At 45.8% G+C, this 13,792-nt stretch overlaps 1 long non-coding RNA gene across 1 annotated transcript in view; it reads right to left on the reverse strand.

The window, feature by feature from the left end:
• Positions 1 to 11,185, reverse strand: part of LOC113270197 (uncharacterized) — a 97,289-nt gene extending 86,104 nt beyond the window's left edge. Inside the window, exon 1 of the long non-coding RNA XR_007189824.2 lies at positions 10,672 to 11,185. This is a non-coding gene — a long non-coding RNA (uncharacterized LOC113270197). The remainder of the gene's footprint in view (positions 1 to 10,671) is intronic.
• Positions 11,186 to 13,792: the final 2,607 nt, after the last annotated feature.

The raw sequence follows: 13,792 nt of genomic DNA on the forward strand, positions 1-13,792 counted from the left end.
TCTTGAATCTCTGGGGTGTGAGTCTGAGCCCCCCCCCCTTGGGTGTAGAAATTACTTGAAAACAAAATCTTAAAAAAAAAAAAAAAAGTAACCCAATTAAGAAATAAACAAAGGATGTGAATAGGAATTTCTCGAAAGAAGGTATACAAATGACTAACAGATAAATGAAAGATGCTCAACATCACTACTCAGAAACATGCAAATCAAAACCACTATGAAATATCACCTCACACCTGTTAGGAGGGTTATTATCAAAAAATTGAAAGGTAAGTGTTGGTGAAAATATAGAGGGTCGCCTGGGTGGCTCAGTCGTTAAGCGTCTGCCTTCGACTCAGGTCATGATCCCAGGGTCCTGGGATTGAGCCCCACATCAGGCTCCCTGCTCCACTGGGAGCCTGCTTCTTCCTCTCCCACTCCCTCTGCTTGTTCTTTCTCTCGCTGGCTGTCTCTCTCTCTCTCTCTGTCAAATAAATAAAATCTTCAAAAAAAAAAAAAATAGAGAAAAGGGAGCCCTTGTGCACTGTTGGTGAGAATATACACTGATTCAGTCTCTATGAAAAACAGTATCGAGATTCCTCAGAAAATTAAAAATAGAATTTCCACATGATCTAGCAATTTCTCTTCTGGATACATATTAAAAAAAAAAAATTGAGAGGCACCTGGCTGGCTCAGTCAGTAGAGCATGTGACTCTTGTTCTTGGGGGTGTGGATTCGAGCCCCATGTTGGGTAAAGAGATTACTTTAAAAAAATAAAATCTTTTTAAAAAAATTGAAATCAGGATCTTGAAGAGATATCTGTACTTCATGATGGCCAAGATATGGAAACAACCTAATAACCATCAACGGATACGTGAACAAAGATGATGTAATATATACATGCAATGGAATACTATTCAGCCTTTAGAAAGAAGGAAATCCTGCCATACGTGACAACACGGATGGAATTATGCTAAGAGAAGCAAACCAGTCACAGTGCAAGATTCCACTTATGTGAAGTATCTAAAATACTCAAACTCATGGAAATAGAGAGTAGAATGTTGGCTGCCAGGAGCTAGGGGAGGGAGAAAAGGGGAGTTGCTTTTCAATGGGGATATGGTTTCAATTATGCAAGATTAATAAGTTCTAGCAACCTGCTCTACAACGTGGTGCCTATAGTTAACAATACTATACTACTGTGCACTTAAAATCTGTCAAGAGGGTAGATCTCAGGATGCCTGGGTGGCTCAGTTGGTTAAGCATCTGCCTTCAGCTCAGGTCATGATCCCAGGATTCTGGGATCGAGTTCCGAGTCGGGCTTCTTGCTTAGCAGGGAGTCTGCTTCTCTCTCTCCTTTTTGCCGCTCCCCCTGCTCGTGCTTTCTCTCTTTCTCTAATAAATAAATAAAATCTTTAAAAAAAAAGAGAGTAGATCTCATGTTAAATGTTCTTACCATAGGGGCGCCTGGGTGGCACAGCGGTTAAGCGTCTGCCTTCGGCTCAGGGCGTGATCCCGGCGTTCTGGGATCGAGCCCCACATCAGGCTCCTCTGCTGTGAGCCTGCTTCTTCCTCTCCCACTCCCCCTGCTTGTGCTCCCTCTCTCACTGGCTGTCTCTATCTCTGTCAAATAGATAAATAAAATCTTTTTTAAAAAACCATAAAAAACATGAGCTGCATGAGAACATGTTTGGTATCAATCTTGGTCATCACTATATCTATCATCAGCAACCACAATGCAATAAATAATGATGGATGGATGGATGGCTGGTTGCAGGGATGCATGAGGCAAACTTGGAACTGGAAGAAAGAATGTGAGTGACATAGAAGCATTGGAGATTCTCATCAGAAAGTGGGATCCTGTAAAGAGATTTGAGGAAGAACCATTTAAGATGACAGTAAAGTCCAGGGTATAAAGCTAGATATCCGTTAGGATCACGCCTGAAAACTAAAACCTAGCTCAAGCAATTCATAGAGAAAATTTAATCCAAGGGGTGCACAAGCTCAAGACTAGGAAATGCAGGAAGCTGTGTGGCCACAAGTTCAACCAGAGGAACCAACAGAGGTGTGTCACAGGAGCCCAGGAGCAGAGGCTGAAGCCAGGGTGGCCTGGCCAGCAAGAGGCTGAACCACAGAGGGAACCCAATCACTACTGGAGGGGCTGCCTGCAGGGATGAGGTGGGGAGGCAGGGAAGGAAGGTAGGGACCCCTGGCTTCTCTCTTCCGGCCACCTTCTCATCTCCCACCAATTGCCTCTCATTGGCCGAACTTATTACAAAGCTAACTGACAAGGGAGTTTGGGAGATGTGCTTTGCAGGCATCAGCTCTCCTATAATACAGAGAAAAAGAGGCAGGAAAGGAGAACGGTTCTAACAGCAAATCAGCAAATAAACAACCCAACATGGGAATGGCTTGCCGGAGCTGTGTGAGAAGGTCAGCAGAAAGAAGATTCCAGGAACTATGAAACTGGGGCGTATGGTAGACAGACCCTCCCCCATGAACCCTGGAGTCACCATTCAAGACTCCAGTGCTAAAACAGCCAAAGGGCTCAATGAATGTCAACACTTAGGGATGATGTGGGGGACAAGAGATAACTCGACAAAGGGAAAAGAATATTAGTGTGAAGTGCGAAGGCTGCGGTGCCTGGTTCCTCAGTCAGTTAAGCATCTGCCTTCGGCTCAGGTCATTATCCCAGCATCCTGGGATCGAACCCCACATCAGGCTCCCTGCTCAGGGAGGAGCCTGCTTCTCCCTCTCCCTCTGTCTGCCGCTGCTGTATTCTCTCTCTCTCTCTCTCTCTCTCCTTCAAATAAATAAACAAAATCTTAAAAAAAAAAATAAAAAAAAAAAGAAGGAAGTCCAAAGCCTGGTCTGGAAAGAGCAAAGGAAAGGTAGACTAGCACGACAGTTTGAGTACTCAAGTGTGGATCCCAGCTCGGGCACTTACTAGCTGGAGGATTTGGGCAAGTGAGCTAGCCTCTGAGCCTTGCTGTGGAAAATGGAGATAACAATTACCACCAATATGGCTGTTAGAGGAGGATTAAATGAGACAGCACACACAGAGCACTTAGCCCACTGCCTAGTGATGGCAGGCAGCCAAGCAGAGAGCACATTCCGCCCACATTCTCTACAGCACTAAAGAGAAGGCTTTCTCCAAGGTTCGGGCTCGGAGTCTCTTGTGAGGTTGTAGTCTGTTGGCAAGCTTCATTCCCTCACTGGCTTTTGATGGGTGCCTTAGTTCCTATCCACGTGGGCCTCCCCACAGGCTGCCCAAGGGTCCTCAGAGCATGGTAACCAGCATCCCCCAGAGTGAGTGCTCTGAGAGCCCAGGAAGGAAGCTGGTCTCCTAAGACCTAATGTCAGATGTGACATACCATCATTTCTGCCACCTTCTACTGGTCACACGGACCAAGCCTGGGACGGGGTGGGAGGGCACTAGGTGAGGGTGCGAATACCAGGGGTGGGGGCCGTTTGGGGCTGGCTACTACATTTCCTCTCCCCTTCCTCCCCCTAGTTTTTCCCGTACCACCTGTCACCAACTAACAATGTTTCACTTTTTTTTGTTGTTGGCCCTCAGTCTCCCCACAGTAGAATGTAAGGAGGAAGGGATTTTTGCCTGTTTTACTCACTGCTGTATCATCAGCACCTACAGCAGTACCTGGCACCCAGTAGGGCTTCGTGAAATATTTGTTAAGTGGGGAATAATGAGCCACTCAGTTGCACCATGTCTGTGAGAAACACTCCAGAGTCCCCACCCGGAAGAGCATAGCTCGTAAGTACTGCTGCTCTTTCAAAATTCCTGCACTTGACTCTCACGGTCTCTAAGGAAAACAGGGTAGCACGTTTATCCCCCATTTTGTTTATGAGGAAACTGAAATGCAGGGAGATGAAGGGCCTTGCTGCTCAGGGTCAGCCAATGTGCGGGGTGGGGCTGGAGTGGGGTGCCCTGCCCCTGCCCATCCCTTCCTGCCCGCCCCCCCCCAGGGCCTCCCTGCTGCACGGTGCAGCCCTGAGCATACTGGCAGGTCACAGTCCACACAGATGAGCTCACTAACAGTTCATGGAGCTGTGTGTAAGTAACAGTTCATAGTAGTTCACATGGCTTTTACCCCGGCAAGCCAAGCGTGGCTGGAATGAACAGGGAGCTGAGGAGCCGGTGGGGAAAGTACCAGCAAAAGCTCTGAGGCAATTCTTCACTGTCTAGAGGCAGGGAAAGGTCCTGGCCAGAGCCTCAAGGCCAGGCTGACTCTCAGTTGGTATTTAACAAGCAGGGCATGAGGAGCAATTGTCCCCACCTTAGGCTGAACCAGCTCTGAACCACCCTCCCCCCATTAAAAATAAATTACCCCAGGGGCGCCCGGGTGGCTCGGTCGGTTAAGGGCTCAGCTCTTGGTTTCAGCTCAGGTCATGATGTCATGGTTGCGAGATGGAGTCCGGGTCCAGCTCCGCAATGAGCATGGAGTCTGCTCAAGATTCTCTCTCTCCCTCTCCCTCTGCCCCTCCTCCCTGCTCACACACTCTGTCTCTCATAAATAAATAAGCGCATAAATAAATAAATAAATAACCACGAATCCAGTATAACCCTTCCAGGAGTCCCAGGACCCAAGGCAGGAGTCCCGCCTGCTGGACAATAGTGTCCCATGGAGGGATCTGGGCTAGTTTCCTAAGTAATCCCGTTGTCTCCTTCAGGGAGGGGGGCCGGGACCATAAAATCTCCTTCCCCCTCAACTCCTACCTCAGCATAAAATATTTTCACAATACACATCTAAATTAAATTCATTTCATCAACAAGCTCGCCTCTGAAAAACAGAAGTAGGATAGCAACAAAGATGCCAGTTACTGTCATCCAGAAGTCCTGATCCCATATACACGCTCAGGGTCTCTTGGTTGCCTAAGGCTGAGAGAGAGCAAGGAGGGCCCCTGGGTCCGGCAGAAAACTGCAGAGGGGGTGACAACTGCATTAGGCTGGGGGAGAGGAGAGAGCTGGCACTCCCTGATGGCCAAGGGTGAAGAAAGGGTAACCCCTTGCTTTTCCCTAACTCTTGTCAAGACCACCCACTCCTCTGTCCTGCCCGAGTGGTGATGGGAGGCCCCCAGATCACCAGCAGGGACCCAGCTTCTCAGTGATCCTGCAGGCCCCTCAGGCACAGACCAACACCAGCCAAAGTGTCCCAGGGGTGCTTTCCACCCTTGGTGGCCCCAGGTGTAGGAACATGTTGCTTTTTTTTTTTTTTTTTTTTTTTACTTTTTTATTAGAGCGAGAGAGAGCACAAACAGGGGCAGGGAAGGGACAAAGAGAAAAGGAGAAGTAGTCTCTCTGCTGATCAGGGAGCCCGACACAGGACTCAATCCCAGGACCCCGAGATCACGACCTGAACCAAAGGCAGGGGCTTAACCCAATGAGCCACCCAAGAGCCCATGAACCTGCTTCTTAAAGCCACATGGCCAACCGTGAGGGGAGCAGATACTACTGCCATCTAGTGGGTAGAGGCCAGGGATGCTGCTGCACACGGAACGCACAGGACAGCCCCCACAAGAACTGTCGGTCCAAAATGTCAGTAGTGTCGCTGTTTGGAAACCCTGCTCTAGGACAGTGACTACATCTGACTTATTATTGGCTATTAAATTAGGTCTCAAAAATGTAACCTTGTAGAAAACTCATAAGATGCAAATGATTCTTGTCTAGGAAGGTAACCCAGAGGCTGGAGTTGTACATACCGGAAGGACACCAATTGTGTGTCTGACTCAGTACTCTTGTTCCAGGTCAGTCTTCCACCCTCTTTAAACCAGCTGTGCCTTCCTGCTGGCTCCCTAATTCTCTAGGGTGACCAATAAAAAGTGCCACACAGAGGTACCTGGGTGGCTCAGTCAGTTAAACATCTGCCTTTGGCTCAGGTCATGATCCCAGGGTCCTGGGATAAAGCCCAGCATTGGGCTCCCTTCTCAACAGGGAGTCTGCTTCTCCCTCTCCCTCTGCCCCTGCCGTTTCCCCTCCTCCCCTTCCCTCCTAACTTGTGCTCACTCTCTATCAAATAAATAAAATCTTAAAAAAAAAAAAAAAGCCACACAATAGGCATCCTACACAACAGAAATGTATCTCACAGTTCTGGAGGCTGGAAGCCCAAGATCAAGGCCTTGGCACAAGGTATCAGTTGGTTTCCTGAGCCCTCTCTTGTACTCCCTCTTCATCTGCTCTTTCCTCTGTGTTTCTGCACCCGTAGTATCTCTTCCTCATCTTATGAAGAAACCAGTTATATTGGATTAGGACCCCACCTTCATGACCTCATTCAATCTTAATTACCTCTTGAAAACTCTGTCTCCAAATACAGCCACATTCTGGAGTACTAGAGGTTAGGACGGCATCCTATGAATTTTGGAAGAGCACCGTTGCGTCCATAACGCCTCTCTAATTAATTAATCTTTGACACATGCTCAGTATATATATTATAGGAGAATTATGTTTCATTATGTTAATATCTTTGCCTTGCAATACATCTCAATCCACAAAATCCACACGTTCCTATTGCATCAGGCTGCTTCCTTAAGACTATCAGTATATTAACGCTAATTCAACAAGAATGACCCTCTAAAGTGATACTTCACATGTATCACATGCTTCTCTCCTCTCGCCCTCTCAACCAGTCTCCAGTAAGAGTTTTTTGTACAGTGAGAGGCCTCTGCCAGAGGCTTTCTTCATCTGTCAGCTCAGGGATCAAGCACACGTGGCCCCCAGGGACCCTGTGGGGAGCCTTTCTTAGCACAGAAATCCAAACCTCCTTTTTTTCTGACTACTGAAAGTTTCAATATTTAGCACATTATTTAAATAATGTACAGGTTTCATATTTATTGTCAAAAACATTTTGGAATGATCGATCAATTCATTTGTTGACTATTTTATGCGCTTACTCTCTTTTAAGCTCAAAAGTCGCGTTATCAAATGGCCTGCCAAGCTTGGATTCAGATTCTGGTCCGCTAATCAGACTCCTGGGACATACTGCTACTTCTCATCCCTCATTAGAGAAATATTTGCCCTTGGCAACTGTCAGAGAGAACATCTTGGGTAATTTCTCTTATCAATCAATCCAAGCAAATGCAACGGACTTGCTTTGCCCCAGAGCTGAAGTCACCTCCTGGCGGTAAGTTAAGTGTTAGGCTCTGAGTCAGAGCACGGAGCTGACGCCCAAGGCCAGGCAAGGATGAGTGAGCAGCTGGAGACTTAAGTTTTTATCACCTACTGCGGAAGGAGGCAGCACTCCCTTCTTAGCTCCCCCCGCAAACTTTCCCACCCTCCTGGTCCGCTAATTTGCCCTAGCCCCCTGGCCTGACCAATCAGCTTACCCCATCCCCTTAGCAACAGTGATTGCTTCAGGGGGCGGGCCTATGAGCCCAGCAGAGCCAATCAGAGCCCTGCCTGGGACTGAGGTTCCCGAAAGCAGGGAAACTGCGGTTGTTTGAGCTCCTTGGAGCAAGAGGACCGCACCAGGAGGCGGGAGGTCAGGGTTCCTCTGGCAGTCCTCCACCTCCTCAAATTCTGACGTGCTCTCAGACTGAAGAGCTGCAGTCACACCATCCGATGTTGTGCCCTATCAAGCACACTCCCAAACATGCCCAGTTCAAGATCAGCCAAATGATTTTAGAAACCTGCTGGAACTGGATGGAATTAAGCGGAGGCCTGTCCCCTCCCTTCCCGAGTCGTTAGGCCAGGCCATCCTCATTCCTCATCTGCTCCCAACTCCGCCAGGTCATTCCAGCTCCTGCGTGACACAGAATCTAAGAAAATACTGGGCCGTTGGAGATCTTAGAATGTAAGTTCCAAGAGAGCAAGGAGTTTTGTTTAATTATTCATGACCGTATCTCCAGCATTAGAACCGTGCGCAGGCACTCGACCGACGCTTGATGGAATAAATCCGCGGCCCAAGAGGTGCAATGACTAGCCCAAGGTCGCCTCCAGCGGTCGGAGTTGAGCCCAAGGCTCAGTGACGGAGAAGGGGAATAAAGTAACTGTTGAGATCTTACTAGGAGCCAAGTTCGTACACTATTTCATTTAATTCACACCATGCTATGTGGCGAGTACCCCGTTATCCCTATTCATCCGTTCCTTCATGTAGCCGACAGTGACTGAGCACCTACTGCATGCCCAACGCCATGCCCAGCGCCGGGGACACCCCGGTGAACCCAACAGACAGGGAGCTTATAGTCTAGTGAGGCAGACGGTCAGTTGGCAGGTAAAGCGCAAACAACGTTATTTGCCATTTGGGAGACATGCTATTGTCACGCGGACTGGAAGACTGAGGAGGTGTCCCGGACAGAATGGTGGGCAGCAAAGCGAGGCTATTGAGTGACAGCAAAGCGACAGGACAAAGCTCCCAGGAGGGAGGGAACCCGAGAGGGTTGCCCCCGGAGTTTCTAAGTCTAGGGGCTTTTATGGGCTTGTTACCCTTGTTGCCGGCTGTTTTAATGTGATTAACCCTCCCTGTGCCTGTCATCCAATCAGGTTTTCGTCATCTCTCTATCACATGGGAAAGGGTGGAGGGCTCCTTCCAGGATGGTGTAAAATCCTTTTAAGGGTGGTTTCCTCTTAGGGCGGGGCCCCTCGTCCCTGCCTGCCTGCCTTCCAACGTCCTTCATCACTACGGAGGAAATCAATGGACGGAAGTGTCCAAGGGAAATGGGGTGGAGGGAGATGTCTCCTTTAGATACAGTGGTCGGAGAAGGGCTCTTGAGGGAGGACACGTGCAGACGGAGGCCTGCAGATCAGAAGGGCGCTCCTGTGATCAGCTGCACGAAGAGTGTTTCAGGAAGAACAGCAAGAGCAAAGGTCTAAGACACAGCAGGGCACGGCAAGGTGAAAGACTAGGAAGTGTGACAAAAGTATGGCGACCATGGAGAGGGTACAGGATGAGTTTAAAGGGGTAAGCAGAAGTCAGATCTCTTTCTCCAAGAAATATATATATTTATATATAATTATATCAAATTGATTATATAGTTAATGGTAACTAATAATTATATACCAATTTTATAACACTGTTTATATAATAATTATATAATAATAGTAATTAATCATTATTATCTTATCATTATATAATTATATATAATTTATATTTCAACTACATAATGTAATATATTACATAATACATATAAATATATATTTATAATACGAATTATAAACTATAAAATATAGGTGAATACACATAAAATTTATAATATGAATTATAGTATCAAAATTAGATATTATACAATATATAAATAAAATTTACTAAATGTATGTAAATTTTAAATTAATGATATATAACTTTTCTTGGGGAACGGGATCATTATGTTTTATATATGTATGAGATTATTAAGTTACGCATTTAAGATATGAGAGTCATGTATTTTAAAAAGATTGATTGGGGCACCCAGGTGGCCCAGTTAGTCCTCTGCCTTTGCCTTAGGTCATGATCTCAAGGTGCTGGGATAGAGCCCCAGGTCAGGATCCTTGCTCAGCGGGAAGTCTGCTTCTTCCTCTCCCTCTGCCCTACCCCTCTCTCTCACTCTCTTGTTCGCAAATAAAATCTTAAAAAAATAAAATAAAAATAAAAAGATTGATATTGGGGGTGCCTGGCTGGTTCAGTTGGTGGAGCATGCCACTCTTGATCTCAGGGTTGTGGGTTCAAGCCCCACATTGGGTGCACAGATTACTTAAAAAATCTTTAAAAAAGACTGATTTGGGGAGTTGGGTGGGGGGATGGGGTAACTGGGTGATGGGCATTAAGAAGGGCACGTAATGTGATAAGCACTGGGTGTAATATGCAAGTAATGAATCACTGAACATTACATCAAAAACTAATGATGTATTATAAGTTGACTAATTGAATTAAAAAAAAAAGATTGATTTTGCCTTGTATGAGACCAGCTAATTCAGTAGACAAAATAAACACACCGGCTGAATTGCATGAAAGGATATTCATCATATGCTTACCACAGTTATTTCTGATGGGTATTCTCTTGCTTTCTTTTGAAAACTTCTTTTTTAATTTCTTGAAGTTTAGGGGTGCCTGGGTGGCTCAGTCGGTTAAGCATCCAACTCTTGATATCAGCTCAGATCATGATCTCAGGTCATGAGATCAAGCCCTGCCCCAGGCTCTGCCCTGCCCCAGGCTCTGCCCTGGGTGTGGAGCCTGTCCGGGATTCTCTCTCTCATTCTGGCCCTCCACACCTGCCACATACACACCCCCCACCCTGTGCACACTCTAAATAAATAAATAAATTTCTTGAATTTCTATAAAATACACATCATTTGTACAAAACAATAAATCACTGATTTGGAAAAAGAAATCATACTCCCTGATAACTTTGCTGAACGGCCCAAGAACCCTGGACAGCCAACTTCTAGACATCTTTGGATGTGAAAGAGAAATAAACTTCTCAATTTTTAAAACATTAATTTCTGGTTCTATGTTTTACTCAGCAAAACGTAATCATAATTGGTACCCTCAAATTAGCTGGAGAGTGGGGTCCACAGGGAGTGGAAAGGGCACTTATCTTGATGGTGGTAAAATGGAACTGATGGGTTACATTCACATTTTAGATTTAGATTTTTAGATTTAGAAAGATTATCCTGTCAGGGAAATGCAAAGCAAAACCACCGTGAAATATACCTCATACCAGTCAGAATGGCTAGTATCAATAAGATAAGAAATAACAAGTGTCGGGTACCTGGTTGGCTCAGTCGGTTAAGCGTCTGCCTTAAGCGTCTATGTTCTGCTCAGGTTGTGATCCCAGGGTCCTGGGATCGAGCCCCACTTGGTTCTCCCTCTCCCTCCGCCTCTTCCCCTGCTCGTGGTCTCTCTCTCTCTCTCTCAAATAAATAAAACCTCCAAAAGAAAAAAAAAAGAAATAACAAGTGTTGGCAAGGATGTGGAGAAAAGGCAACACTTACGCACTGTTGGTAGGAATGTAAATTTGTGTAGTCACTATGGAAAACAATATGAAGATTCCTGAAAAAATTTTAAGTACAGGGCGCCTGGGTGGCCCAGTTAGTTGAGCGTCAGACTCTTGTTTTCAGCTTGGATCATGATCTCAGGGTTGTGGGATCAAGCCCTGCATTGGGCTCCATGCTCAATGGGGAGTCTGCTTGGGATTCTCTCTCCCTCTCTCTCTCTCCCTCTGCCCCTCCCCCCTAAAATAAATAAATAAATCTTTTAAAAAAGAAAAATTAGAAGTACTATATGATCCAGTAATCCCACTTCTGGGTATTTACCTGATGAAAATAAAAACACTAATTAAAAAAGATATATACACTCCCATGTTCATTATAATATTTACAATAACCAAGATATGGAAGCAACGTAAGTATCCATGGGAAGATGAATAAATATATGTGGCATATATATAAAAAGAAATGTTACTCACCCATAAAAAAAATGAAATCTTGCCATTTGCAACAACATGGATGAACCCAGACAATGTTATGCCAAAGTGAAATAAGTCAGAGGAAGACAAATACCATATGACTTTACTTATATGTAGAATCTAAGAAACAAAACAGATAAACAAGCAAAACACCAGACTCATAAATACCCAGAACAAACTGGTGGTTGCCAGAGGGCAGGCGGATGGGGAATGAGCAAAATAGGTAAAGGGGATTAAGAGGTACAAACTTCCACTTGTAAAATAAATAAGTCATGGGAATGAAAAGTACAGCATAAGGAATATAGTCAGTAATATTGTAATAACATTGTATGATGACAGATGGCAACTACACTTATCACAGTGAGGATAGTATAATGTATAGAATTGTCAAATCACTATATTGTACCCCTGAAATTAATATAAGATTGTAGGTCAACTATACTTCAGTTAAAAATAATTTGTTCATTCTTTTATTTATTTTTTTTTAAAGATTTTATTTATGTATTTGACAGAGATAGAGACAGCCAGCAAGGGAGGGATTACAAGCAGGGGGAGTAGGAGAGGAAGAAGCAGGCTCATAGCAGAGGAGCCTGATGTGGGGCTCGATCCCATAACGCAGGGATCATGCCCTGAGCCGAAGGCAGACGCTTAACCGCTGTGCCACCCAGGCGCCCCCATTCTTTTATTTTTTTAAAGATTTTATTTATTTGTTTGGGAGAGAGACAGAGTGAGAGCACGAGAGGGGGGAGGATCAGAGGGAAAAGCAGACTCCCCGCTGAATAGGGAGCCTGATGTAGGACTCCGTCCTGGGACTCCAGGACCACGACCTGAGCCAAAGGCAGTTGCTTAACCAACTGAGCCACCCAGATACCCTAAATAATTTTTTTAATAAAACCTGCTTTTCTATATGTATCATCAAAAAAAAAAAAAAAGATCATCCTGGTGACACTGGCTTAATTCACAATTTTGCCCAAGACATACCCTACTACAGTGGTTCTCACACTTTAGGCTGCATCCGATTTCCCCGGAGGGCTTGTTAAACCTCAGATTCCTGGGCACTACCCGCAGAGTTTCTGATCCAGTAGGTCTGGATAGGGCGCGTGAATTTGCCTTTCTAACAAGTTCCCAGGTGCTGCTAAAGCTGCTGGTCCAAACGTCTTCAGAATCACTGCCCTAGAATAAGTCCAATCAAAGTCCTCTAAGAGCAGAGAATGTGAGTTCTAGAATTCTCTCCCCCCTCCAAGTGGACAGGCACTGGGATTGCCTACACACCACCTCCCAGCACCTGCCTGCCCCTGGGCTGAAGCAAGGGAGAGAGGGGGAAAGGTGCGGGTCCTACAGGGTCCACCCTCCACCTGCGCCTCTGGCAACCATCAGTTTGTTCTCTGTGTTTACAGGTCTGATTCTGATTTTTTTTTTTTTTTTATTCATTTGGTTTTGTTTCTTTGTTTAGATTCCACACAGGAGTGAAATCATACAGACTGGGAAGCAGAGATTCTTGGGAGGCCTTCGTGTTCTCTGCTCTGCTACTCTGAGCCTGCTTCCTTGGTGGAAAAGACAGGGCAGTGATACCAACTCTGCAGGGAGCAAACTTCGGAGAATGTGCCAGGGCCTTCTCTATGCCAGAACATGCTAAGCATGCTGGTTAATAATAGTGCAACTCTCCAAGTATATAATAAAGTTCTGAGGGTGTGAGAAAGGCCTCACTATTAGTGTGGCAGGGTCTGGGGCTGTGGCCTGCAACCAAAACACTTCCCTTTGCCTCTAGTGAGGGCTTCTTGGTGAGGCCCCAGTGAGGGCTTCTCGGCCCTGGCACCATTACCATTTTGTGCTGGGTAATTCTGTGTTGTAGGGGGCCATCCTGTCTATAGCACACTATCTAACAGCATCCCTGGGCTCTACTCACTAGGTGCCAGGAGCGCACACACCCCCTACCCTCACTTTGTATCTACAGGGGGAAAATGGCTTCTCCATGCCTGGCATATACATAACAGGTATGCAATAAATAACTTAGAGTTAACTGAAGGCAAGAGAATGTCTCTCATCCAAAAGAATGCCCTGGACTACCTCTCTGACAGCCAATCAGATCCCACCTCCTCTACTCTTTTGAGCCCTGTGCAAATGCTACTTCCTCCATGAAGACTTCCTTGATTGTCCCCACCCCTAGCTGTATATACTGTCCCACTCAGGGCTGATACCTGATAGTTTCTGTTCTTGACACTTGTCATTTAGTGTCCCACACATTTATACCTGTGTCTTATCTCCACTATTCACAAAGTACCAAGGTGGCTTTGGAAAAACTTTAGCGCCACTAAAGGGAGAGAGGGGGAAAGGTGCGGGTCCTACAGGGTCCCAAGAATCTCTGTCCACTATCTTCTCTGTAAAAATTATATTCTCTGGTACGCACATGTGGTATTTTCTCAAG

This window comes from Ursus arctos, unplaced genomic scaffold (assembly GCF_023065955.2).
Source record: "Ursus arctos isolate Adak ecotype North America unplaced genomic scaffold, UrsArc2.0 scaffold_33, whole genome shotgun sequence".
Lineage (NCBI taxonomy): Eukaryota > Metazoa > Chordata > Mammalia > Carnivora > Ursidae > Ursus > Ursus arctos.